At 40.3% G+C, this 23,801-nt stretch overlaps 1 protein-coding gene across 2 annotated transcripts in view; it reads right to left on the bottom strand.

Moving 5' to 3' along the window:
- ZNF804A (zinc finger protein 804A) overlaps nt 1-23,801 on the bottom strand; it is a 148,543-nt gene that overhangs the window by 106,839 nt on the left and 17,903 nt on the right. Inside the window, exon 2 of one of the 2 annotated variants that reach the window (XM_086898328.1) lies at nt 8,005-8,056. The exons of the other annotated variant lie outside the window; for it this stretch is intronic. The gene's annotated coding sequence lies outside the window, so the exon portion shown is untranslated. The remainder of the gene's footprint in view (nt 1-8,004; nt 8,057-23,801) is intronic. 2 annotated transcript variants of the gene reach the window in all.

Genomic DNA, 23,801 nt, shown 5'->3' with positions numbered 1-23,801 from the left:
GCCACTGTTCATTTGAGCACCCAGACACAGATGGTTAAACATTGTTTTTCATTTTTTACCTCTTGGAAGTGTAATCTTCTTATGGCAGTCATGACTACCACATTTTTGTACGTCCTCATATAGTAAATATGGGCATATTCCTACACAGATGTTTGTTGACCTTCTTTTTTAATTAAAAATTCTGTTTGCTTTTATGCTTAGACACCCATCCCGCAGAATTCACTGAGTTCTTGCTGCAGTCATTCTCCTGGCCTATCACCAAACCCAGGATTCTCCCTAAGGCAGTGTAATCCCTGGAAGGAAGAGCCCAAGACCCTTGCTGAACATGCCAGAGGTAATATTGACTGCACTTCCAATTCAACTGCAAAGCTCCTGATGAAACTAATTCACTTTTAAAACAAAAAACCAACAAACCAAACGTCACTGACAAATGTAAACCACTTTTGTACTGCTTCACAGAGACTTGGGAATAACAGCTGCAAAGAGTTCATATGTAAAGATCAAGGTGTTCAAGGCACTGTCTCTGAATTTTCAATTAAAAACCCATTTCAGTAATCCCAGATATATGTGGGTATCTTCTTCAGGATTTGCATGTTATGAAATGACATAGGGAAGGAGAAAAGGAAATTAATGTTTTGTTTCTTCCACTTATTAGTAAGCATGAAATCAAGTTGGAAGCCTGAGGTGACAGTTTTGAGACCATAGGCAGGTATGTTCTAGGACTGCTTGTCACAGAATTTTTGGGTACAGGTTTAGGAACAGCTAGGAAACACAGGGGCTGAGGGAGGCAGAAATAAATCACTTGGGGAAACTGAATGAAGATGAGTCATGCCCCAAGAGGAAGTGTTAAATAGAAATTGCCTGTCCAAAGAGGAAAATTTGGAGATTCAGCAGATCTTGATGACAAATAACAAGCATTAAATTCAGAATGTATGCACAGAAATTGATATGATTACCAGAGACAACGGCAGTGAAGACAGAACCATCTGAACTGTTATTTTTCCCTAAGTAAATGCACTCATCCAAAAGCTAATTCGAGACGAATCCACCGTGCTGAGAAAGCTCCCATCACCTTTCCTAGACAATGCTCTGTGCAAGCAATGCTTAAACATCTGCCTGGTGAGGACAGCACCAAAAACTGGCCAGAAATCTTTGGAGATTTCATTTCTTCAGGCCAAAAGCCTTCTGCCTGCCGTCTCTGTACATGCAGCTGTTGACTTAGCAAATGAATCCTCCACATTGGACTGATCATAACATTTAGACCATTGAGGAGAAAAGCACAAGTGCAAAAAGTTGAGTCTTGTGCCTGCTCTTGCAGCACTCATTCTCTAAAGCTCTGGTGTTCTGTGTTTTTTTTTACAGCTACAGAATTCATTGAGTTAATCTTGTTTTATTTAGGGCAGGTTAGAGCCAAACGCTGCAACCTTGCTGTCTAATTCCAAGCCTCTCCATTGCACACACAGCAGCCTGGAGTGCAAGAAGATCCTTAGGAATTCCAGCCTTCATAAAGGCACACATATCCTCTGCATACAAATAATTACAGTGCTTGACACAGAGCTCCCACTAAGACAACAAGGTCACCTCCCCGTTGAGGACTACTAGACGTGAACATCTGTCACTTAAACAAATGTCACTGAGTATATCAACCTGAAGGCTTTACTTATCCACAGAGAACGGAAAAAGAAGTTGCATCTTCAGTTTTATGGGGTGACATCTGTTTGAGTGACAGATGCCTGTGCCACAAGAGTACTGAACACCATGTTTTCGTGAGAGAGTAATCACCTCTAAAAGACTTTACCTGGAACAATAAACTGAGCGTTCTTTCTTTCACGATAAGCTCTTTTCATACTTTAAAAATCCCGTTTATCAGGGATTGAAGTCTCAAAGTTTAAGAGCTGCACATGTTAAAGTAAGGCAGCCTAAAGCCTTTAGAGACACTGAGTTATTTGTGCCTAAACCTAAATCCTGGTGTTTAGATCTCATTATCTGGGTTTGACCGCGAGACTGCAAACAAGCCATGCAAATTTGTAAAACATCCAGCGCAATTTGTATTAGAATTAAACACTACTTTGGGTACGTACAGTTTTGGGATATTTATTTTTACTGCTGAATGCTACACTAATCTGCAACTGAATTGATCATTGTATTGCATTAGCCATTATTTGATTATTATCTCAAGCAGAACAGAACAACCCCAAACCAGCAGGGAGTCTTTATCTAAAAGCAAAGGCAAACAGATTAAAACTGTGAAAACACAGCTCTATAATTTATTAATTAATATTTTTTGGGTTGTTTCATTAGAACTTAAATACTTGTTGGGGAGGCTATTCATTATTGTTAGGATGCTGTAAACCCTGTAAGTCTTCTGGCAGAAAATGAACACTCTAAGATCTATCAGATAACCAAAACCATCACTTTTTATCTTCTTTCTACTGATCTGAAATGCATGCAAAAAGAACTAAATAATTTGATTTTAAAATAATTTGACAAAACATGGCCAAGCACCTTCCTGTCTCCCAAGACTCTCTAGTCCTGTTCTCCTTTGTGAGTGACTCTGGAGAAACTCTGCTGCCACCAGACATCTCCAGCATCTCTCTGAGTTATGCATTAAATAATGGATTGTATGCAAAGGAGCTGCAGCTCTGCATGTATTAGTGGAAAGTGAGTTTGTCCAGATTGGAAGTGGGTTATCTAGTACTGAGGAGCTCACTATGAAGAATTTTAGCAATTGTTTTGCAACAGATCAATATTTTGAAAACATCAAAATACGTAATTCCCACCCCCAACAGGCTCATCAAAGCTGTTTCAAAAAAGTCATTCAGGAAATGGGGGGAAAAGTGACATTTCAAACTTCTCAAGGTCCATGACAAAAAAAGTGATACTAACACACATGCATCTATCCAATATGATATATGAGTTCTCATCAGCTCTACAACTTCACAGAAACCCAAAAGATTTACTTTTGGTAACTTGTGAACCATATCTCTGGGAGTTCTGATTTTACAGTGGCTCCCTGGATGGCCCTACCCTGGTCCCCTTCCACAGTGTCCTGGGGTGACTTTATGATGCTTGTATCCCAAAGTGCCTGTTCTGTTTATTAAGTTCTGCACTTTTAAGACTGGCTCTGAGAAGGAAGGGGGGAAGAAGAAGCCGCAGTTTGTGTTCAGAAGTGGCACTCACTCCCCCACATGCTGCTCCTGGACTGTGCTGTCTGCAGCACGGACAGACAGCGGCACAGAGCTCTCCTTTGCTTTTAGCTGGTTTTCAGCTGCCTGAGGCAGGGAAGTTCCCTGGACTGCTTTTTGCCTTTTTCCTCAGATCTGTTCAAACCTGCTCTGGACTGAAAACCCAGACAAATCCTGGGAGCTCACACCTGTGGCCCACCAGGGCCTGGGCACTTTCCAGCACCAGAGGGACTGATGAGAGACTGAGCGAGCCCAGCTACAGCCCACAGCAAAGACCTTCTGGATTTACCATCTCCTCAATCAGCAAGAGGTTCTATTGTTTAATATTATTCAGTTTCTGTTAAACAAACAGGTTTTTTACCACTTTTCTCCAAGGAAATTTTCCCAGAACCAGCTGGGGGAAGGGCCGCTTGAATTTGTTTCCTGGAGGGACCCCATTCAGAGGGCTTCTCCCAAATTTTATCCTAAACCAGGACACTCAGGAAAGGTGAGGGGACACCTGGAACAGCAGGATGGGTGAGGGAAGGAAGTCCTGTGAGGGAGAGCCCAAGGGACAAGAGCAAGTGAGTGGCACACGAGGATAAAGAATTTGCAGATTAGGGTGGATGGCACCTCTTGCCTGGAGTGCACAACCTGGCCACCACAAAAAGGGGGACCAGGAGGTGAGAGGGGCACAGAACAGCTCACAAAAATAGAAACCCGTATTCAGGCTGCCCAGAAGAAACTCCTGATGACACTGTATTCTCCAGAGTAAATGCAGTGCCACACTAGGAAAATAAATTTACAGCAGAAGCAATGACAGCTACCTGTATCACAGCTCATTTCCACTCAAAAGGGATCATTTTTCAGATGCTTACGATTCAAGTCCTGTTTTTAAGATAAATTTAGCACATTTATTCTTAATTTGTAAATAATTTTTTTTAAGCTTTGAAATAAAAATGATTAGAGAAGGGAAAAGATGCTTCATGCTTATCATTTATATATTTATGTGCAATCACACAGATTTTTTTGTGATAGATGTTCAGAATGTGAAAACTAACGGAAGTCATATTTCAAATTTAGGCTGTCTTCTGGTTGACCAAAAGTAGCTATACAACTTTTAATTTATTTTTCAATTATTTTACAGTATATCTGTTTTTTTTTAACAAGCATCACTCAACTATGCAAACATTATCACTGCACTGTTATAAATATTATGTTATATTTAGTATATTCAGTATATTTAGTATATCCAGACTAGCTCCTCAAGTCAATAGACAAAAATTGTGGTCCCATTCCACTAATCAGTGTGCCACAGACAGTTTACTTTCCCATGGATGTATCTAACAAAACAAAAATATGTAAAATAAATAAATAAAATGTTTATCTTTTGTTTTGTTTTGTTTTTGGTTGGTTGGTCGGTTTTCTGCACCGCAGGTAACTGAAGCTGCAAGTAACTCAGGGGGGTTTGTTGGTTACTAATTGTGTTCACATCTAAATTTTTTATTTTTTTTTTTTTTTCACTTCCCTGTTCAAGGTCTAGGATAAATTCATGAGTTGCATTCACATCTCCTGCATCCAGGTTAAATCACTAAGCCACAGAAATCAAAGCCAACATCCTCACTGGAGCACAAAACAGCCTCACCTGGCCAAAAGCCCCAGGGATCTCCTCAAATATCTGCATGTTCTTGCATTCCAGGCCATCGCTACACAGTCCCCACGTGGATCTGTCACCTCAAAAACCACTGCCAGAAGGGTGTCAGAATAAAACCTGACCACACACCTTAATGACCAGCTGTACATTTTAATTCCAACACCGAGAAATAAAGCTTAACAGACCTAGGAAGTTCAGCAGCATCTGATTCATACCATGGAATCAGCATTACAACTGTTATAGGTGCTTTTTCTCTTGATAAGGCTATCACAGTTATGAACAAGTAATGCTGAATATTTTCTTAATCTCCAACATTCAATCATCACCTTACAGCCTAAACTGACACATGGGTAAAAGGGACTTAATAATCTATGTAGACTTAAAAAACTCAGAAGAACTTCAGAACATAGGACAAGTATTTCAATATAAATACTGCAAAAAAGTAAGATTAACTCCCATTAACTTAGCTGCTGTACTGATAAATCATTCTAAATCACCACAATTCAGAGATAAATATTTGAAATTATGTTACTGTGTGTTACTGAAAGTTAAATAATAACTTTTCCCTAAAATTCCTCTGCCCTTTTTATTGTTTTTATATTATTTCAAGTTTTTCTTAGTTATGCATTTCTTGCAATCCTTCTCAGTATCATGACACTATAAAGGAAGTTTATACTTCAAAATATTTTAAATTACTGGTGTATAAAACCGAATTAAGGCAATCAGCCTACGAGGAACAAAACCTGAATTCAAGGCAAATGAAATAAAATTCGAATTAATTGGTGTATTTCATGCTAATGATTTTATTTACTCAGACTGGCTACGTGCATCTCAAACAGCACACCTCACAAAAACAAGGTTTAACAAGGGGAATTTCAAAGGAATTTTACTGAAATGTGTCAATATCCCCTAAAATAGTCAGGGCACAGCTGGATGGTGCCAGAGAACATCCTGTCCCAACCATCTGCTGCCAGGCTGCATCTCAGGGCATCCAAGCACGGGGACCAAGGAGATTGTCCTGGCTGGAGCCAGCACACACAGCTTCGGGTATTTCCCTTCCTCTGGCCCTGGGCACCCTCCTGCCTTGGCCAAACAGCAGGTTCACACAATGACACACATTACCTGCCTCACCTTGCTGCGTTCTTTCCATTCAAATTAGAGGGAAATTAGCACTTTTCCCCTTGGAATGGTTATTTTATATGATTTCTCTGCTTCCTTTAGACCTCTCGCTTTCATTTGGCGATGTGGAGTTCAAGCCCACACTGCTTCATTTCTGCTGTGTGTATAAAGCTGAGCCTGGGGAAAGTCACTGCTCTGTGCTGGATTTAGTTTTGCACAGAACAAACTCTTGTGGTGACCTTTCTCCTAAACCTTCTCACAAGTGTCACACATGGTGTTTTTTGCATATAAAATACCACACATGGTGGTTTTGCATGTCCAACTCCCTGGCACGCTCAGCCATCAAAGTCTATCCCTGCCTAATAAAGAGCCTGTTAGGAATTGTAAGGACAAGCTAACACTCAGAAAGATTTCCAATAAATATAAATCAAAAGCAGACCTGCTTCATCCAAGCATGGTACTAAAGCTATTTTTTCTTTTATCCTTCAGCAGTGAGTTTCCTTTAGGCAAAGGGATATGAAAAACAAAAGTGGCCAATCCCAAATTTACAGGAGGTTTAAGGTCTGTAAGGAAAAGATACATCACCAAATAATTCATCAGTAATTTGTTCTCTTTGTATAATCCTTGTAACCTTATAGCTGATAACAGTAGAAACTGGGAGATGAATGACTTTGTGGAAAAAACACTTCTAAAGAGTGTCTTTATTAATTGTTTGACAGAGAAACTATTGCACTGTGAATGAAGAACTAACCTAGGAGTTTGAGGAGTTACCAGGTTCAATCCTCTAAATGATAAACCGTAACAGATGTTATGAAAATATGTTGATTTTGGCTGAGGCACTGGTCTAACAATCAGCAAAGGCTTTAGGAGAAGACCACAAGTACTGCTGAACAAAATTGACAGCATACTACTGTTTTGAATAGTGAAACTACTTCTTCACAAACAAAACCAGAAACATCAGTACCCAGCACATCAGCACAAATGGAAAAGGCATGGGGAGATTGCCTGTGTGACAAGTGGTAAGCACGAAAGATAAAAGAATTTTTCAGTTGAAATAAGACTTTTATTTTTTTTTTTTCATTCTGCCCACCACTGCTCCATCAGTTTCTGGATATGGCTTGTAAGAGCCCACTGAAAGTCCTCACAAGGTTCACTTTGCCTTTCTTACTTGAGAAAGCTCTTATTCACTGTGAAGAAACACACAACTACTTCTTTACTTATTAGTAAATACATTGGTAAAACTAAGCTGGACTGAAACATTTTGCTGAGCATCCTGCAACACACATTCCACACCACAGACTCTTGTTTTCTTTTTTTGGAGGGGGAATTATGCTTACTGTAGAGTTTTTATACTCATATGTTGAGTATACAGTTTACAGTTATACAGTTATATGTTGAGTTTACAGTTCTTAGTTTTTATTTAGAACAGTTGTGTACTGCATGTATTAAATTTGAGCTATCTCGTATTTTAAACCAAAAAAAAAAAAAAAAACAGTCTTCCAATCTATCTATGCCAGTTTTATTGCAATTCCAATCTATTCCAATCTGTTTATGCCAGACTTCGGCACAAAAACAGGGATTTAACTACATTTGGCTCACAGTGGGGATATTGAGATTATCCAGCTCCCCAAAGCCACACCAAAGGAGTTGTTGCCGATTTGTTACAAAAGACATACACACACGTACACAGCAAAAACTATCACATTTAACACACACCAGCAGGAGAACAGAAGTGAAAAGTGACTTCAACAGCTCTGAGCTCATCGTGATGATGCCACAAAAGCGACCACAGCTTGGCCCACGACATCCAACAGGTCAGGGGAAAACACCAGAGGGCTCAGGCTGAGGGAAAGAGAATTAAACAGCTGCTCCTTAACCATCCTCCACAGGAATCTCCAGGGGACTGCAAGGGAATCACAGCCCACTCCAACCCCAGCTCCCAGTCTGACTGCCTGAGTGACGACCAGAGAGGAGGAGAAGAGATTTATGAGGTGCCTGCTGACACAGGACCTGAGCAGGTGCCTCCAGCCCCCTTGACACTCAATGGGATGCAGAAATGGCACAAACCTCTTATTTCTGTGTCTCTTGATGCTCCATGTACATGGCCAAGGGTTTGACCCTAAACAAATAAAAAAAAGTGAGTGCTGTAGTAGTACACACCAATAAAAGTCAAATCCCCCCACAAAAAAAAGCAAACAAAACAAAAAACCCACCGAAAACTAAAAAAATCCCAAAACAAAAAGCTCTTCCCATTAGTAAAATCTAAAAAAAAAAACCAAAAAACAACAGAGGGAACAAAAAGTGGTTATTAAAGAAAAACAAAACTAATTGAAATCCAGACAATAAAGTCAGGTCAATGTAAATATAGAACAAAAAGTATGCTGCTGAGTTTATAAACAGCATCCAAGCTCTCTTCTACGCATTTAAAAAAAATATATTATGTTTTCAAAGGATCCATGCAGGTATAGTTAGAGCCACTTCCACAGTCCAGTAGTTAAAATGTTTAATCCTTTCACCAGGACAGCATGGTTTACTACAAAAAAAGACCTTAGTAAAGAAGTTGGGAAATTATTTGCACTAGAACTAATTTACCAAAGTAAAACTTTCCTGATTTGGCATGCACAGTTGGGAGAGCACGTGCAATTCTCTTCACTTGTACATCTGCTAAAAATCCCAAATTCGTTTGTATGACATACTGGAAATGCAGATTTAAATCTATTCTAGAAAATCTCACCTTGGAAATCCTTATCTAATTCATTCTTTCTCCTCTGCTGAGATGGGGCTGAAGGCCTGTAGTGCACCCCACAATCCCATGTGTTTTAAGGAAAGCAAGAATACATTTTACCTCTGTACCTTTGCTATGGTCTTCCAAGCAAACCCAAAAAGCTTCCAAATGGTTTCAACTATTATTATTTTATTTTTTTTTAGTAGACTGTGACTAGAACCTTACTCCTCAGGTCACAAACCAGAGGCAGTGGGAAGATATATATCAGCCAATGCTAAAATCTTAAGTGTTAGGAAGAAGAGATGGAAGGAAAAGAAGTATCAAGAGTCTGGCCAAGCACTTGCAGAAAATAACTTAGCCTAATGTACCTGGAGTCCCTCAGGTAGAAATCACTGAGCAGCACTGCACTGGGAGCCAGGAGATACTATTAATGTGGCCCCTGCCTAGCAGAGAACTCCTGGCAGGAACTGCAGCCAAGGTTCCTGGCAGGAGAACTCGGGACCTGCCAGAAGCTGCAGGAGGCAGATGAATCAGACCTTCACACAAATGTCCAAGCTGGGGGACAAAACCAGATAAACAGAAAAATCCTGTAAAGTGAAAGCCACCCTGCTCGTGTGGCTAACCACATTAAACTAAATTTTAATAGCCACAGGACAAGCTAGCTCTGTTTTTTTAAAGCAGCATTCAAGAGCAACATCTGTTCCCTAAAAATGCAGAGTCCAGCTTCTCAGTGGAGTTCTCCACCACTACATCACAAATCACTCTGCAGAGAGGCAGGATCCTTCCCTGAAACTGGGACACTGGTAACAGAAGGAGACCTAGGGGGGGATAAGACTTGCCTAATACCAAACAAAACAGCCCCAAAATTATAAAAAACAAATGCACATGTGAAGTTATTATAACTTTAAAAATTAACTTGGTGACAAAAATAATGCACTTTTTTCCACAATGGAGCACAACACACTGGTCCTCTTAATTTGCTATTCCTACATTTGATAGCCTTATCTAGACATTCTTAATTCCAACCTTTTACATAATGACAAGACCTGATCAATGTGATTACGTGACCAAGGAAAATACCACATTTTCAAGCAAAAACATATGATTTTACTATTAATGCATTATTGTCACAAAACTTGTCTACTTCCTTGAAGTAGCAAAAAAATTAATGTAGGGGAACATACAACTTCCCTGTTTACTCCTTGAAGTAGCAAAAAGTTAATGTAGAGGAACATACTGCTTCCCTGTTTACTCTGAATAAAAAGCAGCAAGCCTCCAGTCCATGAAAGAAATCAAGCATTGCACCTCTGAAGGTATCATTGGCACATATTCAAAATGTGAGACACCAACTGGCCATGTATAATGGTCAAGATTAAATTATGTCCACATAAAACTGGTATTTTAGGTCTTCAAGACTTAGGGGAAAAAAGAACAACAACCTTACTATAAAAGATGCATTTCATGACACAAAATTACAGTCATTAGATGAGTTACCCTACTCTAAAATAATTTTAATATAATGTGTTTAGCTCCTTGATATCCTTAACATATAATTTATTTAGTCCTTGTTGATTGTCCCCTAGTAAAATATTTTTTTCTATAAAGTAATTTACCAAGAGCCAAAATGCTTTGCTCCTATTAGAGTTTCTCCTGTACCTATTTTATTTTTGCCTTGACAATGCATTTTAAAGGCAGTAAAGCAGAAAGCAGTAAAAGAAGCAATAATGAAGGAAGAGACACACAAAGTGATCCTTAATGGATTGTCAGCTCATGAAGGCAATTCACAAGCTGCAGCAAAATGAGTTCTATGCACAAAAGAAATCAATACTCATTGTAGCATCCTTCCTGCTACACTGCAATTTATCAGCTAAGCAGAATGCTGTCACATCTCATAGGTCTCTGAGAGCTCTCTGCTCTCCCAAGCAATATTTATTCTCCAGGAGTTCCACCCCAGCTGGATCAGATCCAAGAACAGCACCCAGTGGCAGAGCCTTCAGCAGCCACGGCCCAGGATGAGCCTCAAACCATGAGGTGGAGAACCTCAAACCACGAGGTGGAGAACCTCAAACCACGAGGTGGAGAACCTCAAACCATGAGGTGGAGAACCTCAAACCATGAGGTGGAGAACCTCAAACCATGATGTGGAGAACCTCAAACCACGAGGTGGAGAACCTCAAACCACGAGGTGGAGAACCACAAACCACGGGGTGGAGAACCTCAAATCATGAGGTGGAGAACCTCACACGACACAAAACATCCCTGGAGGGCCATCTGTCTCCCCACTGCTGCTCAAGGCTGCTGAGTTACCATATTTACACAAGCAAATAGACCGTCACATTCATTAACTTGAAAGAGGGACATGTCCAAGCTGCCTGAAACTAGCATTGCATGGCTAGGTTTTTAAGGACAGATGGTAAAAAGGAATTTTAGGGAAGTGCTTCCTTAAAAATGAATGGATAAATATCAAGAGACAATCCATCATTTCAGTCACACTTATAAATCCAAACATTTTGTAAATTGTAAAGATTAACAATAATTTTGCCGTGAAGAAGCCTCGTAACAATCACAATAGTCATGTAAATCTGGAAATAAGTCAGCACCTAAATTCCTGAAGTTTGTCCTCTCACACAAGCCAAATTTATTAACATGAAATTTTTCCAGTGCAATTCAGAGCATAAAGCCCTGCAAACCTATTAACGTGGCTGGGTTAAGTAACAGCAGAGAGCCGAGAGACGCAAAGGTCACAAACTCACCATTTACCTAATGGAGCTTATTTCTGCATTTTAGATTATCTGAAGTCTCCTAATGAAACAAAACAGCACCAAAGGAAATAACCCCCCATTAACGAGGTGCTCCCATCAGCTCCCTGCTGCAAGGAGCATCCAGTCAGCCAGGAGTGGGTGTGAGGGATGCTGACAATTAGCAGTGACACAAACGAGGATTGAGCAGCAAGAATCTTTTCCTAGAGAGCAATGCTGATGAAACACCTGCCCTTCCATGGGGCAGGGTGAAAGATACTTGGAAATTTTGGGTGTTCTGAGATTGGTTTTGAAACACTCAGAGGTCAATTTGGGAGTTTTCAATTGGGAAATTGAAAGCCTGATGAGTTTTAAAGGCTTTCAAATGGGCATCTTCAAGGACACATCAGCTGTTCTCCCAGTATCTTGCCTCCTCCTCTCAAAGGACATGAAAATTTTTGGTCACATGACTTAAGAAACTGCAACAATACTCAGAGCAAATTGGGTAAAAATAAATAATCTTGGGGAAGTGCTGCCTATTGCTCTGGTAATCTTGGCCATTTCTTTCTCTAGGAGATACCCAGCAATTGCAAATGGAAGGGCATGGAAATTAAATACTGTGAGAGAGAGAAAGTGAGAAACAGAGATTGAGAGAAGGAACATGAAAGATATTGCTTCCTAAAATTAGGAGGAAAAATGCTTGACTAAATATTGTGAATATAGCCAAGAATTATTTTTTTTCTTAGGAAGTTGCAGTATAACAAAACAGCAGAATGACAGCTCCTCCTAAATTATCAGTATTTAGCATCACTTCAATATGCACAGAATCCTGGAGGGTTTGTTTGGCAAAATGCAATCTAACACACATAAACCTAATGATTTTTAAAAAAGGACTAGCTGTAACAGAAGTTGCTGGTATCTGCTGAGTTCTGCTGGAGAAAGCAAGTTATGAAAACACCCAGGGAACCCCAGCCACAGAACTGCTACCTTGTCAAAAGAAAAAAAACTAATAAGAAAATTAAATAAAAACATCGGTGGTAATAGACACCAAATTTCAAAAATAGACAGTACAGATCCTCTGACAGTTAAGATCCTCAAAAAACCCAAAGGAACATTACAGAGGAATTTTCTGGAGCTTTGGATCTGTTTCCAAGACAATGCAATGAACAGCAGGACATTCAGTACATTCTTAGAATCAAAGAATATTCTTTTACTGGTTTAAATAGCAGACTTTGCTTGGACCCTAGAACCAGCCAGACTCTGGAACACCTCTCTACACAACACAAGTTTCTACAGGATTTCCCAGCTCCAGAGCACATGGTGCAACAGGAGTTTGATAGAAGGCTTTGGCCAGAGCCCTACCAGTAATAACATCATTTCAAGAGAATATGTTTTGATTATTTGGCATTTCCCACCTACTGCTGGTAAATCTCCAATAAAACAATGAAAACAATCAATTGGCAGATTGTGGGAACAGCAGACTTTCCCTTCATGACTCACCCTTAAAATAACATTAAACCATCCATGCATCTCTTCAGCCTTTCCTCACTCCTCTCTCCCATTCCCTCCTTTAACCCACTGCCATCGTGGAAAAGACACATTAACCCTCACCCTTCTACACACAGCCCTGCTTCTAGTACTTAAAATTCAAAGACAAAAAAATATATATACAGTACAATGACTATTCTGTGCCCTGTTCATTGCTCATCCGATAGTCTGGAGGTCACCACTTAAAGCAGGAGAAAATCAAAGACTGAAATGCTGTGCAATCTTTGCATGGCAGAGACATTTTCCTGTCTGATTCGTTCTCATTGAAAAAAATAAAACCAAATAAACAAACAAAACCACTATATTTATTTTATATGTATTTTATTTTATGGATGCCCCATCCCTTCAGGTGTTGAAGGCCGTCTTGGACCAGATTCTGAGCAACCTGGACTAGCAGAAGGTGCCCCCACCCATGGCAGGGTGATGATCCTTTCCAATCCAAACCATTTGAGGATTCTATGATTTAGCAGAAAGAATAAATAATTTGGACATTGGAATGTACCTGCAGTTTTCTGACACTGCTGGCTTTAAAGCAGTGAGGACCACTCAAAACAGCTTTACTAAAACGTAACATTGAAAGGTTTAATCCCTGCAGAACAAAGCAGGTTGATATGTTGGTAGGCCTGTAACAATAAAATATTTGTGCCAATAGTTCAGGGTCATGCAACCTAAATATGGAGCTGAAGCTTAAAAGTTGAGCAGGAGACCTGTACATACTTAAAAAGCACACACATACATATGCACCTACGTGTATTTTACCCACACATAAAGTACAGATGGATGTTAATCAATGCCAATGTATGTAGACACTGGACTTGGTTTTTTGGAGGAAATATTCTCCCTGTAATTATTTTAGGAAGATAAAACAGGAATGGATAACTCATCCATACTTAATACAAGATCTGCAAGTCACTTAAACAACAATATAATATTTAAATTAATTGTAATATGCAGAACTAGCTACTAGTAGCCAATCGTGTAACATAATTTTAGATAAAATGCTAACCCTACTACATTTATATACATACTTTATTGACTTCAATAGAACCCTTATTCCATCCTCAGTCTGGTGAAGCCACTGTGCATTCTCAATATGATGAGGCCAGAACCTACTCAGTATGCCAATCTAATTATAGGTTTTGTCAGACATACATACAAGCTGACAGTTCAAAAGAACTTCCATCTTGAAAAAGCTCCAAGATTTATTACAAATAAGTTGGGCCTCTCACCAAGACATGCAGAGATTAATTAATTTATCTACATTACTACATTTTTTCCCCATGTTTGCACTGCATTTTTCTCAATAATGTTGTAGCCAGATGCTTCAGTTCTCCTAGGTCAGATTTTTTTACTGGCTCTGTTCCACATACACAATGTGTATGTACAAAAATCAGGATTTCTTTATATGGAGATATTCAATTTTCCATCTTCTCAACCTGCAGGGCCTGGACCATAAGTGACAATTTCAGGCCAGTGATACCCACTGCCCTCCACATCAGGAGAATGTGCATGGGGACAAAAACCATGGGCACATCTAGTGCTGCCTTTCCAAACAGCAAAAAGAAGAAGAAGTTACTTTCCCTCTGGTTTTTAATAGCCTTGATGGAATGTTATCATTCAAAAGATACTCATATTCCTTCTTTAGACACTCCAAGCATGTTTTACTGCACATGTGACTTTCAGATTCTTACTCATTTTCCCTCCCTCACCAGACTAATTTACTTTCGCTGCATGATAGAATCTATCGGCTGAGAGAACGTCAGGGATAATCACAACGTTTCCAAAAGGATTTATTACAGATTATAACAAACTCATCACCTTAATGGGATTTGTCACACAATAGTTTAAATCAACGCTATAGATCTACAGAGGATAACAACTGCTTTAAAATATAAGGACCAAACCTGAAAGAGTCATTAGGTACATAATGAACTTCCTCAATTCACATGTAAATCCCAGCAGCCTCCTCAAGAGTCTGGATGGGCATGATTAAGCCAGAAAGCACATGTTGCAAAACACTTCACCTAAGACTTTTGCTTTTGTCATGCACTTATCTATTTCAAGCCATTTAAATAATATTACAGAAGCCATTCTTGTATTAAGGCATCCACTACACTGTGACAAGCTGAATTTTCTGTTGTTGGTTCTTTTTTGTTTGGAAACAAAATTTCCTTTAGTCCATTAAAATCAGTTCTAAAAAGATCAAAATAATTGATTAATCTCAAAAAAAAATAAAAAATAATCCCAACACTTTATCAGTTAGGCTATCAGGATGCTAACACCATTTAAAACCAATATGAAATAATACACACAAACACTCTCACTCATATTCTGGCCCATTCTCAGTGAGGTTTGGGACTTGATGAAGAGAAAAGCAATGGAAGGAGTCTCTGGAGCCTGCAGTACCAGGTTGCTACCACGTACTCTAAAGAGTCAATGGCACAAAACATCACAGCTGTCACCAAGAGAGGGATTTTACATTCAGTGTGAACATTGGAGGAGTGAAAATTAATCTAGCCCATAATGCCTGTAAACCCCCTTCTAAGCACAGGTTACAGTGAGAAATTTACCTTTTGTCCATCAGCAATCCAGAGGAGGAGGAGGAGATAGGAGAACTGAAAACATAGAGCTGCCACTGGCAGATAAGCAGACATGGCTAATTTACCATGTGCATGTCCATGAAATGCTTCTCATGACTCGTGTGAGAACACTGGAGACAGAGATGCTGACAGGAGCATCAGCTGGTAACACACTTCTTTGTCTTTTCTCCTCTTCATACACACCAACCCAAGCAGTCAGAAACTGCTTGTTAATCCAGATTAGAAGATGAGTGAGCCTCAAAAGAAACCACATAGGCAATCAAAATCTGGTCTCCTCCAGAATGCCAGATATTCCACACTGGAGACAGGAGCAGGAGCTCAGACAACCTACGCTTGCTGACTGCTGCCCCGGTGTGGTGGATGTTTTAACAGACCTAAGATTACAGAGGAAGGAAAAATGATCCTGCTTCATACTTTGTCCAAATCACTTCATTCTTTGAGATTTTCCTTTAAATCTCTACATAAGCAATGTGGGAAGCAATAGGGAATAGTGTGGTTACTGAATAGTGTTCCATGTCAGATTTCCCCTGAACTGGAAGAGAAGAACTGCCCAAATATACACTACTTTTATTTCCCAGTTGAACTGTTCAGTAATTTTTCCTTTGGTTTGCCAAGCCAGATATACAGCCAGCTTTACATGTCTGCCCAGCCCCACAAATCCAGGGTTTGGGAAAAGCTGGCTTACACAACAGAAGAAAAACATTAGAAGTAGAAAGCTTAGAGGAACAAATAAACACTGGAGAGGAAAAGAGAACATAGGTCTAAAGCAAAGTCCAAAATGCCTTCCCTAATCAGAGGGATGAAGCAGTATTTAATAGCCATAAGAACAGATACCTGAGCCATGACTGACTAGGAACTACAAGCTTCTCCTTGAACTGCATCCTTTTTTAAATGTTGGTTTATGCTGTGAGAGACTAAGATACATTAAACTTTGAATAATAATCTAAATCAAATATGTGAATATATACCATAAACTAACCAGTTTAGGCTGCTTCAAATTATGGCATTGACAGGAACTAAAAATTAAGGGCAGTGGAATTTAAATTCCTCAGGAATGAAAGCATGAGCCCAATGCACTGCACTAGTATCAGCCAGCTAAGCTGTCAGGGCTATTCCCAGGTGTAGTTCCCTCTCCTGGTAAAGTGTCCCTCTGGATAAACCTAGGACCAAACCTTTACCCCTATCTCCCTTGAGGTGCTGTAACTCTATTTAATCCTCAGCCAGGTCACAGGCAGCTTTTTCCTGCCATCTCCACACTCTTCTCTGTAAAAATACCTGCTGTCGTTTTTTTAATTCCCCTTTCCAACAGCCCAAAAGAATGCACTGACCCTTTTATATTCCAGTGCAACAATAACAGTGATTGAAAAAAATACACAGATGGTTGTATGTTTTCTTCTAATTCCCCAAAAGATGACAGCTAACACAGTCAACTCCCCCAATCCATTCTCACCCACCCCACCTTACCTCAGTAGCTCATACTGATTATTTCCCACTGCACTTGCTTCTAATCCAACAGTTTGACTACTCAAAGCCTTCTTAAGAGCTCCCTTAAATAGCCTCAAAAAGCTATTAAAATTGAAAGCATGTAAGATACAAACATAAAATCACGTAATTATGGATCTCTAACACAAAACCCCACATATTTTATGATTTCATCAGGGTAGATAGCTGGCCACAGAACAGATGAAGGTGAGCTACAGTTCATGAGGGCCAGAGCCGTTTAAGGACAAAGCTGGTATTTCCAGTTCTCCTCCTCTGCTTCACAGGAATCAATTATTCCCTTGCACACTCTTAAAGCAAGGATGGCTCAGCAGATCCCAGTCCTCCAAAGGGGATGCCCAAGATGCATTCACCCATGTCTGTGGATGCCCAGCTTGCACGCTACCAAGTCACTGCTGGAGCTCCAGCCTGGGCTAGCTCAGCCATGGAGACACTGGTGAAAGGGATTTTATGCTGGATTTGTGCTGCTGGCAGAACAGAAAACAGCAGCTGGAGTTTAATGCTGACACAGACAGGCTGCGTGGGATTCAATACAAAGTCTGCTGCCCAAAGGTATCCTTTCACATTCCAGTGAAGAGAGAGATCTGTGCTACATCCAAACATGTTTCTGAGCTTGGCAGAGAACTCAAAGGAAGTATGGATAAACTAGAGAGAGAGAGAACCATGCCACCTTCCACCCAACAGCAGAATTCTCTTCTTGCTTTGTTTGCCCAAAGTTGACTAATACCTGTCTTCTGAACTGAAGATGTCTGTCATCCAGCCCAGAATTCATCCCAACTGTGCTCCAGAGAAACTGCATTCAGATAGACATAAAAAATAAAAGTCAGATAAAAAGTCTGTGCATGTAACCCAGCCAGAATTGGCAGTGATCCTCTACAGCCCACAAAAAAATCTTCATGTGAGGTGCACTGTGTCTATGTGTTCATTATTTAGTAATAAAAGACAGGAATGTAAAGCACCAGCATCTCTTTCAAAGTTCTGTGTCAGGGATGAGTAGGCCTGTGCTCACACAGTGTATTTCCAGGAATATTTACTTCAAACCTGCTATGTAGCCTTCTAAGGTTATTCTACTTCCAGGCTGATTCATTTGTAAATTGTCAATAAGGTACATTAATGTAAAACAGTTATTATCTTAACAGTTAAACTCTTCCATCCTTAGCAGACCTCCACAAAATCATTGTGATTTTTCCTGTGTTTCTCTTATTAGGCTAATACCCAAAGGAATTTACAAAGTTAAAAGTTGCAAAAACAGATTTTTGAATAGGAGCAAAGAGGTGACCTTCTAGACTAAATTACTGTGCCTGGAAAAGCTGTAGATAAAATAATCTATCCTTCTTATAATTACTGAGGGATCTGGAGGGAGGGGGGAAAAAAGAAAGTGGTGTAATTTTAAACTACCGTATATAAATGCTATATGCCCTAAACTCCATGGGTAGATTTTGAATTAGAAGCATAAACTGATTAAACAGAACAGAAGGAAAACCAAAACCAAAACCAAGCAAAAACCCAAGGCCATGCAAGCAACCTGCAAAGAGCAGAACTGGTCAAAGCAAGAGAGATTCCCCACAGCAGGGTAGAGCAGGGCTCACTCTGAGATGAGAATCCAACCACAGGGAAAAGGGCAAATTCTCCACTTCTCTAGACCAACAAGACAAGAATAGAGAAGCTGATGAGCTCTTGTGCTTCTCACTGTGTAAAGATCATGTTGAATTTGGGGAGGTTGGGTTGTTTGGGGTTTGGGGGAGGGAGTGTTGTTTCAGTTGTTATTTACTGTTACTCCTTTTTATTTTCTTACCCCTAAAAAGTGAGAGCTGTGTTCCTGTGGGACTGCAGACAGGAGCACCTGGGCTGAAGGTGTGTCAGGAGTTAGGGAGCAGGAGTCTGTAGGAAACATTTTCCCTGCCAGCAAACATTACATGCAAAGAACAGTAATAGCAACTTTATCACAGCTTTGCAGCTTTTAAATCATGATGGAAATGGCAAATTTCTCCCCATTTGCTTTCCAGGCTGAACTGCCTGCATGTGTACTGTGTTGCTTTGCCATGAGACCAAAAAGACACGAGTATTAAGCAGTACTGGACAGAGGCATGAGGGATCTGTCTCCTTTGCCAAGCATTTGGCTGCTCACACCACGGGCATCAGGCTGCAGAGATGTACCCTGAAATGCTGATCAGGAATTTCTGTCCTCTCAAAGAAATTCACAGTATTTAACAGATACTGGAATTTTTCAGGAGGTTGAGAGACAAATAGAATTCAGATGGAGTCTGTTGCTTAAATGCATCTTGGGCCTTTCGTTTATCTGAATGCCCTAATCGGAATTTGCATTCAAGAAGATTAGAGTCCAGCTAACTGGTAGAAAAGATGAATATTTAAAATTATCTCAAACCATTGAAAAAATATTTTAAAATCATCTCTCATAAAACACTTGCATCTTTGAAAGGAAATAGAGGAGAGCAGGAGAGAAGAGGGCAGTAGTGAAAAATATCTAATATGCATCTTTTCCAAAGTGAGATCATAAAAATACAAAGCAATGCATTTAATTAGTTTTTCTCTAATTATCTCCTCTAACACTTTTTTCCCCCTCCCCCCATTTTCTTTCAAACAGTATCAAACAGATGTATTCAGGATACAGACCAAAGTAGCTTCATTTCAATTACAGGACTTTTCTATTGGAATCGCAAGAAGCTGCAATACAAAAGTGCTTTTAATAAACGGCTTTTTGGCAAAGAAAATGAGATCAGCTCAAGGTTTCTGCAATGTCACACAACAAAGACGCTGCAGCACCCTCCCACCCTGCCTGGGAGTCATCAGATTCACGCTCCTGCCTGCCAGGACATGGCCAAGGGCTGTTTCCAGCCTTGGCTTCCCACTCCTGCACCCAGCTGTGCTGAACTGCTCTGGTCCTTCTGCTCGCTTTGACTCACAGCCAACCCATCTTCCTCAGATGTACCTGTAAAGAGTGAGCCTGGCCACAAGTCCTTCTCCATCAAAATCTAAAGCTAGAAACAGAAAATGGGGGAAAAAAAAAACCCACAAAACCCCACAATGGAACAAAAAACACTAACGAAGAAAAACAACCAAACAACAACAAAAGCCACCAAACCCCAGGTTTTCAGAACACTCATAGCAAGTGGCAGCAAATAGTCACAGTGGTGACACTTCTACCAAAATATTCTGAAATATACAGCATTACAGATGGCTTTTCACTAGAAGTGTTCATTTATAACCCACACAATATTTACTAAAGCCAAAAGAAATTAAGAGTTGTTTGATTTTTCTTTTAAAAGAATGTCACTGGAACTGTAAATTCAGGTCTTGCTCATTCTCATGACTGAACATTTTCCCCACTCTATCAAGATTATTGGTTCATAAATAACTGTTTCTAGCTATGCCACTATTAAACTTCAAGTTCATACCAGAATTTGTGTATTATTCTTTCACCTTACACATCTATTAAAAAATAAGGTTTATCTGCTTTACAATTGAGAAAAGCCAGTCTTTTTTTTTTTTTTTTCTCCCTAACTTTAACTTCACAGATAATATTAGTGATCCAATGAACAACAGGAAACGTTGAAGGTAAAATAAGGAAGGTACTTGGGGAAGGATTTTATAAAGATCATTCCAGGCTCATATATTTTACTCATTTTTTTATTGAGTAATTTCTAGTTGGGCAAAAAGCCAGCTGAACAGAAGGAGCTGGCACAGGCAGGTAACAATCACCCCATTTAGGGCTGTTATTTCCAGTTGTTAAGGGGAGCTGCCAGCCCAGGTTATACACCAGCAACAACAGGAAAATGCCTCCCTACCAACCTTGCTACCTTGTAATTCAAAATGTGTACAAGTGACCTGTACTTCATTCCACAGGAAAGTGCTATCTTTAAAACTCTGTGTAAAATACTTTTATACACAAACTAAGTTTGGCCACTTACTGGTTTTCTCTGAAAAAGACAGGAGTCTACAGATACATTATCTTCCTTAATTTCACAAATGTAAGTCTCTTAATGCAGTAAATCTTCAATGTTCTAACAATTACTGCAGCCTTTTATACATATCTCAGCATTTTGCTACAGCAATAGTGAGCAGTAATATCCCAGAAGTTCATGCTGTACACATTTCATCATCTAAAGCAAACATTTGCACAGATTTTACATAATCATGGAAAAAAGGCTCACACAAACAGTCAACATTAAGAGGAAGGAGCCTGAGCTTTAAAGTCAACAAGCATTTTGTCACCAGCTTTGATGAAGCACCTTTGCTGCTCAGGTTGGCAAAGCGAGGAGGAGGCTCTGAAACGAGAACACACACACCAGGAGCAGCAGCTCTCACTTCTCTGGCCACACAAAGAGCTCACAAAAGAGAAACTCTGTCCCACCTGCACAAGGCAGAGCAGGAGCAGTCACACCTTTCACACACTGTCCACCAGAGCTCCTGGCCCAGAGCAGAAGCACCTTGAATTCATTTATTTATCTTAAAATCCTCGAGCTAAATCCATTTTCTCCCCGTGCTGTTGCAGATGCCTGGGTCCCAGGGAGATGATTAAGAGAAGGCTGGCCAGAGGCACAAAATTATTTTGACTCAGTGATGTGGGAACAACTGCTAAGGAAATGCAAGAGAGCAGCTCTGCTCTGTAGGTGCCCAGTTCCTCTCCTGGCCCTGAAGCACATGTGATTTAACTTAATTACTGAACTTCTACAATGAATTCTGCCTAGTGTCAGATAGTTAAACCCTTAATGCTTCTCCATCTTAAAATAATGTTTTTAAAGGCTGTGCCTGGATTTTCACCTGGTTTATACGATCCTAAATGGAAAGAGATTAGGAATTAAGCATATGCAGTGTGAAAATCACGAGATTTGTTTTGTGAACTCTGCTCAATAAAGTGAACTGGAAAGGATAAACTATTTAAAGATAAAATCACTAAGAGATCTGAGGGATGGATAGTGAAGGTGTAGCTCTTCCTATTCATGCAATTACCCCTAAATGAAGCCAGAAAGACACAATTCAAGGGGAACAAAGACAGACAGACATGGCACTGATTCTGCTCTCAAGTGCTTGGAATAGCTTGAACTTTTCTTGCAAGCTTAATTCTTGGGCGTTTACTTAAATGAGATCCCCACTGGTTTTACTGATGAGCAGACCAATTAATTTCAAAGGACACATGAATATTCTACTGGAGAAAAAGCAAGCCCAACTGCAAACATAAATTAAAAAAGACATTACAGGCTTTCATACCATCAGCTGCCCCATACTTTCATCTCTCACCTGAAAGAAAAACCTGCTCCTAGTAAACACTGTTTGGCAGAAGGGAGCACACGAGCAGATGTGCCTGCATCAGTGCTTTATTTTCCACAGCGGAAATGCGCCTTGGGACATCCCAACTGCTCTCATTTGCCACGTGTTGGTTCACACCATGGAGAGGTCCTGGAGCACACAGGTGAAACTGGAAGATGTGCTCCAGGACGTGCTGAGCACATCACACCTGCTGCTGGCCTCTCTGGAGCAGATCAGAGCCAGCAGGAAGGAAATGCCCTCGGGTCCATCACTGCACACACACACCGAGGGTTTGCTGCTCCTGCTCTACAGTCCTGCCTCTTTTGTGCCTCCTTACTTGCTAAAACAGACACTGCCAGCAACACAGGGAAGAAGTTTTGTGTGCTTTGTGTGTATCTGTGCAAAAGGGAATGTTTGCACGCAAGCACGTAATGAAAAATGTTAGACGTTTTAATTTTGTCTGGCTTTATCACCTAATACGCTGCAAAGGAAACATTATAACTATTATAAGCATAATATCTAATTGCACTTTTACCCTACAGAGTAAAATCCTGATTCTGGAAATAGCTCAGCCTACATTGTATGTAGACATATGGCCACATCTACATTATAAAGAAATTGCACAAGAGGATGAATCTCTAGCTTGATGCAACTCTTGTAAACAAACATGTCCCATAAGCAGATCAGGGACTGCAAATTAGATTCATTCCAACTTCCTAGACCTAACACACGTGTCCCAAAGCTATCCAAAGGGCAGCCATTGGTCTGTGCCTTTACTGCTGGATTAACTTACACTTGGGTAGAATCACAGAGTTTCATTTCACCCAGCTCCCCTGTGACAGCCCTGCCACACAAATCACACCAACACGTGCCAGAGGGGGAAAGGGGACTCTCTTCCAAACTACAGCCTCTCTCTGAAATAAATTAGAAATGCAGGCACTGGCAAAAATAATTCTACATGAATGAAGACACATTAGGACAGCTCCTGCAGCTCAGATGGGCAGCCCCAACTTCTCAAAGGTTACAGACATGAGCTGTCCTCGTGCCTGCCCTGAACTGGAGGCACTGCAAGGCCATTCACATCATACACTGGATCAGTGTGCACATCACTTCTCAGGTAACACAGGGCAACACTGCTGAGCCAGGGCACTGGGCTCATTCCTGCAGCCCCACAAGTGACTGTAACATCCAGCAGTTACTGACAGAGGAGGCAGCAGGACCCCTCTTCTGACTCCCAAGCACTGGCATGGATCAGGGAAGGCCACGTGGGCAGAAACTGGAGCAATCTTTGGGCTCTTCAATGGGTCAGATACACCTAAAGTAACCAAAGGCTTATACATATATATATAAATATATAAATATATATTAAATACTAACATCCAAACAAGGATGTGACTCACTCAGCACTGCCCAGTTAGAGCAGACCACAGAAGAAATCTCATTTACCCTGCATTTTATTACGGGAAAAGCAAGACAGTACCATAT

The sequence above is a fragment of the Cyanistes caeruleus genome, chromosome 7, assembly GCF_971803275.1.
Source record: "Cyanistes caeruleus chromosome 7, bCyaCae1.hap1.1, whole genome shotgun sequence".
Lineage (NCBI taxonomy): Eukaryota > Metazoa > Chordata > Aves > Passeriformes > Paridae > Cyanistes > Cyanistes caeruleus.
The sequence above is the reverse complement of the archived record's forward strand: the minus strand, read 5'-3'. Positions and strand labels throughout refer to the sequence as shown.